The sequence below is a fragment of the Amblyomma americanum genome, chromosome 1, assembly GCF_052857255.1.
Source record: "Amblyomma americanum isolate KBUSLIRL-KWMA chromosome 1, ASM5285725v1, whole genome shotgun sequence".
NCBI classification, from domain to species: Eukaryota; Metazoa; Arthropoda; class Arachnida; order Ixodida; family Ixodidae; genus Amblyomma; species Amblyomma americanum.
In genome coordinates, this window is record NC_135497.1 from 265,338,339 (window position 1) to 265,344,338 (window position 6,000).

General features: G+C 47.9%; 1 protein-coding gene across 1 annotated transcript in view; it reads right to left on the reverse strand.

Annotated features, from left to right (window-relative positions):
- The window catches only part of LOC144115030 (uncharacterized), a 156,091-nt gene extending 150,091 nt beyond the window's left edge, over nt 1-6,000 (reverse strand). Inside the window, exon 1 of the mRNA XM_077649156.1 lies at nt 5,651-6,000. The gene's annotated coding sequence lies outside the window, so the exon portion shown is untranslated. The remainder of the gene's footprint in view (nt 1-5,650) is intronic.

The following is a 6,000-nucleotide window of genomic DNA, read 5'->3' on the forward strand; positions in this document are numbered from 1 at the left end:
CACGTATAAAAACTAAAGACCGCCACATTGTCTTCTGGGCTGGTGGATCTTTCGGCTCAAAGTGTCTAGAGCTGTTAAAAGGAGGTCTAAGGAGGAAAGAGAATAACCCTGATGTAAACTACAGTTCATTAAGAAAACGGCCTCTTCGCACATGCAGTAAAGTCGAATAGCGTTCGCAGAGAGCAGTCATCGGGTGCGCCGTCCTGCCGCGTCAAGTAAGAATACTTGTTTTCTGATCTTAATACGCTTGAGACATGCTTATATAACTTTCACCCGCCTTAATGCACACAATATCTTATCTCTGCGCGCCTTTTTTTTTTAGTTCAAGTGTAGGTCGTAGCCTTCTCTGAATAAAATGCATTTTGAAGTAGCGACAAGTTTTATTTTGTGACCTCCTGCCCTTGTCATAGCAGCGCTATAAATTATACATGCGCTAAAAACCCCGTCTCCGAAGTGAGATGTACACGTTGAAATTCTCTTCTTGAAGGTAATTTTTTCCGGACGAAATTTTTTATGCTTTAAATAACCAAGCTTTTCTCAGATTTCCGACGAATTAACAAAGGTGAAATACACGCTTATGTTCAGTGAAGATCTGCTTTGCAACTCGGCAGCCATTTCTGCACGAATCCACTTCGCAAGCTTCAATAACTCGTAAATCTCGCTCATATAAAGATGGTGACATACAAGGTCTGTCCGGAAAGCCCCCGGCCGTGATCGTTTGCTCCAAATCCTTTCCTTTGGCTTGCGTTTTATTTGGCCGGCTTTGCGACCGCATGCGTCAGTCACTCGTGCTATTTGCCTTCAGCTCAGCTGGCAGCGAGGCGCCACTTATTCAGGTGACTGCAAAGACGGCGTTGTGTTCAGAGTTGCGAAACAACTTGATGCGTCTGCCCATTAGTCACGTTTTGCGCATATTTTTGCAGCATGGCGACGCACTCGTCTCCCAATCCCTATACTGCCCAGTCATGTATGCGCGCGACTTTTGGCCGTTCCAAAAGCTCATGTATTTTGTTGGTAGGCAAGTCATTGGAGATGGTCATACAAATTACGGACAACACGACATGGCAGCTCATAGAAATACCGAACGAGGATGTAGCACCATACGCGTACTTCGAACAGTAGGAAGAATGCTGGGCTACGTGCGTGAGCTCTTGATAGGCGTTGTTAGGAGCAAGACCTACGGAACTAGAGACCTGCACATTTGGCACAGTCGTATGGGACTACGTGCGCCAACTTTCGTTAAATTTTTGTCCGTTGAGGGCGCTCAGTTGACCTGTTTGTCGGTCATGATCATCATCAACGTGTGCTTTCGACAACTGCATTTTCTTCTCTCACAGCCTCCCTGTGCATTTGACCCGTCTTATTATTTTGAAACCTAGTAATGAACAATGCAAATATGACAGTTCTTCAATCCTAGCGGTGAATATTTTGTTTGCGCGCATGCCAGGTGTGAGACTATCTGGCATCTTTGCTAGGCAATGGATGAATGATGAATACTCACAACGTAGACAAATGACAAAACTATTGCATCCTTGAAGTAAAATAACTGACGTCATCTTAGTCAACAGGTTAACTGTAGCGCCAAGCGGCCCGTAGCTGCCGTTTCCTAGCGGCAAAAGGCATGAACTAGAAGGTGCGCGCTGGAGCAGTGCCAAATGTGCAGGTCTCTAGTTCAGTAGGCCTTGGTTAGGAGTGCGCCATCCTTTCCTCGAGTTGCTAACTCTTTTATACAAGGAGAAAAAGAAAAAAAAGCCCTATCAAAGAGATGTCGTAGATATATGAAGTTTTAAATAAAGCGAAAGTTCGGGTTACCAGTGCGCCCCAATAGAAAGCAACCACAAAAGCGAACAAAAGACAAAAATACGAGCCTGTCGAGTCAAAAACAACCAGAAATACTGTGAAAGGTTTTCTTGGGCAATGAGCGTTACTTGTTCTAGCCGGCAGTAAATTGGATCGACTCGGTGACAAGGCCCCATCTCACGCTCAGTAAGTTCAGTGGAACTGTGTAGGAGCCACCGTTTCGCCAGTTTATTGTAACTAGAGCAAAAGATTAATAAAAGTGCCTGAAAAGGAGGTAAAAAAAAAACAAAAGAGAAGAAATGTCACAGTGTTGTTGATTAAATTCAGGCGCCCTGAAAATGTTTAGTTGGTCTTAAAGCTAACTGGGACGTTATCTTGCTGGTTTATAGCAGAAACAACAAGAGTTGGAACGCCGTGGATTAGAGAGGCGTTTGCAGCACGTTGTTTGTTGTTGCACTTGTTTGTCTCAACTTCCGCAGAGGTGGAATATAAATACTATTAACGGGTAACTTTTCGAATTAATGTCCATGAAGAAGAAAGTGCGCTTTCGTTGCCAGAAGCCCATCGGCGCATTTTTAAGAATGAAATGCCTTCAGACTCAGTCAGCCAGGTATCAAGCCCAGCTTTCTGCCGTAGTTGTATTTTCCACCCGAAAAAGCGCCATCATCCAGTCATCAAAAGCAGTGGTCCCCCGCAGTAGTGAGTTCAGGGATTCGTGTTGGTGTTTCTGCGTTCTTTAATTCTTTAATAACAAGTTTGTGCAGCTCTCTGAAACCAATTTACGAATAAAAAAAGCACGAAAGATTATTCGTTTTAGAGCACTAATTATCCATAGGTGCTTAATCACAATTCCTCTCGTGCCACCTCATTGGTTCGCTCGTTAAAATGCACGCATGATCAAACTGCTTTATTCCAAACTGATCTCATTACAGGCATATACCACATACCACGACAGATTACGCAGACACGCTCCCGGCTGTGTTTGGACCATTCTGCCTCCTTTTAATTCCCTGCTTGCTTTTGTTCACAACTGTGAGTTTGGAGCAGCCTTCATGCCCGCTGCTGTCATAGCCCCCTTTTCGAGGACTTCATGGAAGGGCAAGCCACGCTCGAGACCTTGGGCGCTTGGCAGGCAGCGCGGATTTGAAGACTTAAGATTGGTTCGGGACGAAAATCCGTCGTATATAGGACACGCACCCTCAAGAAATCAAAGCGTGAAAACCCCAGAACCGCACAACTGCTCTTCTGATGTTTTCGCGCTTCGGTTTCCTGAAACATGCCAGGCGGGAACCTTATTAGTGCGGACTGGCGCGGCTTTGGGTGGCTGCCTCAGTGCACTCAGTCGGCGCCCAGCATGGTTGAGCCAATGAAGGAAGGGCAAGAAACCAGCAGGACAGACGACTTGGCTTGAGCGCCTACTTTCTGGCTTGACCATGCTGGTCGGCCGCTATGTTGGCTCGTTCGAAACTCTCTGACAGTGCCATTGAATACATCAAGGACCACCCGATACGCAGGTCGAATTGCAGATCTTACGAAGCAGTTTCGCTGCTGGTCGGAACGCGGTCCTACGGCGCTCTCGCCACGCAGCCCTCGCGCGCAGCAAGAGAAAACTTGAACACGGAAAAGCAAATCGAAAGGAACGCACTACAAGATCCTTCACCCCGTCCTTCTCTCTTTTCCTCCTTCCCATGAGGGAGTGAGGACGCTCACTGTCGTAAAAGAATGCAGCCGTGGGATGGAAGTTTTTGATTATGTTGTAATGTTCAAAATCACGTAGATATACTGCTTGCTGGTGCGTGCCACTTTCACTGGGGCCGGCTAGCCTGAGGCGTGTTGCCAGTCGTGTGTCCTCGCTCTTTCGCTGCGGCTGGCCACACTGTGTTGTAGTAAAATGAATATTAATCTGTTCCGCATCCCCAAACGCCATCATGACAGCTCGAATGTTCAAAATAACGTGAACGAATTGCCGTCGCATATTGCACGCCGAGAGAAACTATTGCCTCACGCCGTGGGCACAACTGCGAGCGACAGCGGGCTTTTATTCTTCACTTGAACGCGAATATGTTGTGAGATACTTCTCTACTGTTCTTGTGACATAGTGCGGCTGAATCCCGACGGAGAGGCGCACGAAATATTCGGCACTCTTTCAAGCTGATGAGTTTCTCCGAATCCACACTTCGTTTTCTCAAAGGTTACCTAAACAGAGAGAGCTGCTTTGGAAGTTCATGCTCTCACCTTACTCTTATGGCAATTCAATTTCGAAGTTCCCTTCTTTCTTTTTTCGACTTCTTTTCCGTGTTTATGCGCGCGAAAGAAATGCCACAAACGCAACGGGTCTTGTGATCCGTACGGGCACCGCCTGTCCTCCTAGCGTTCCCTGGTTTCATGACGGTGATTAGGATGATGTCTTGATTCATTGCGCAAATCATGAGTAAATAACGGAGAGGAAATAAGCGGGCCTGCATAACAGCAACTGGATCTGTGACGGGAACAGCTTCAGCCTCTTGCTCAAGGTAGACCCGTTTCTCGCTGAGGAGGCGGAAAGATAGAGGTTACTAAGCAAAGAAAAGTATCGAGAGATAACTTTCGTTAAGGCGATCAAAGAGAAAAGGGAAAATTTCTACCACTAACTTATGACAAACCTGCACGCGAAGCGTTTTTCGAAAAAAAAAGCAGTCTAATGAGAACTGTAACGGGCGAAGCAAAATGGCCAACGCTCAGACAAATGCTGTAGGCCACAAGAAGGGAAACGCAAGCATAATTTACCCGGCAGAACCGAAATGCCTTGCACGCGCCAGCTGCGCCAAAAAGGAGCGCGCGCCGAAATGCCATCCCACGGCGCCGTGGCTCATACGTCCGAAAAGTGTGCGCGACATTTCTCTCCCACAGCCTTGCCGCCTGAGAAAGGCAATGACGGGAAGCCGAAACGCATTTCTCTAGGCGTGTTCTCTGAGGACCAGAAGCGTAGATGGAAATTCCGGGGAATTTAGTGGAAGCGTTAGAGGCTTTACTGTGCTGCAGAAGAAGAAGAAGAAGAAGACAGGAGCGCGCATTTTCTTTCTTTGTGTGTCATTTCATCTAGGAGACTGGAGAATGCAAGTAATGGAAGTGGCTTTCTGAGAAGGCACTGGAAGAGACCCGAAGGCCTTCCTTCAACGCTGAATTTTTCGTCGGTTTCGAAATCGCCCAGCGGGTCATGGTGAGCGATTTGGAGAGTAGGTACAGGTGGAGTTAATGTACGCATTTGTTAAGGCCGCAGAATGAGGCCAGAAATAACAAAACTGTAGAAAACGAATCGATTATCTGTTTCTGACCAGCAACATCTAAGGTGTCGCAACTCTTGATACGTTTGTACCAGACTACCGAGTCGAATGATTTAAACGATCTATATCGAACATGTCAGCCGAAGGCCGTTCTAGTAGTCGCGCACCTCAGGTCCTAATGTTCATTGTTGAACACAGGTCTTCTACACAGGGTCCATAGTCATTGCAAAACGGCTTTCACGTATTTCTAACTTTGTATTACTGAAGGAAACAAAACGAGAACAGATCGCGGAAAAATCAACGGCGCTCTTTTTTTTTTCAATCGTCGTCAAAAAATCATCAGGTGCTGGTGAACTTAATGCACCATGAGAAAGAGGGAAATAAAAACAAAGTTAATTCCCAGGACTTCATGGTCGGACTCCTAAAGTGAAGTTTCTTTCTTTTTTTGCGAACGAACGGCGCGCAAGGGCGAAGAAAAGGGTGACGCAAAACTTCGCAGCGAAGTTGCTGCGCACGTCAGGTATACGCAGGAAGCGGCCCCAGCAGCGTTGGGTACAGCAGGTCACTGAAGGACAGGCCGAGCTCACCTTTGCAAAATAAAGTCGCGGAGGATCGTCACGAGGCGCCGAACTTTTTGACGAGCAGCTCCTTTCCACCGGCGCCGACCACGGGGCGCCCACACGCGGCCGAGCGCGCCGCGGCCACTGCGCGGTCACGGGCAGCGCAGTTGACTTGGAAGCGGAGACGCGCCCCGAAGACCGCTGCCTCGAGGTCTCTTTGAACGGCGGCGCGCTGTGGCCAAAGCGAGAAGCGGCGGACCTGACGCTGCCAGCGGCCAAGGATTGGCGCACGGGTCGCTCGCTACGTGTTGAATCTGCTCGCGAGCCTCGGAGCACTTTTGTTTACGTTTAGCTTAGCCACTCGTCGCAGCGGCGCT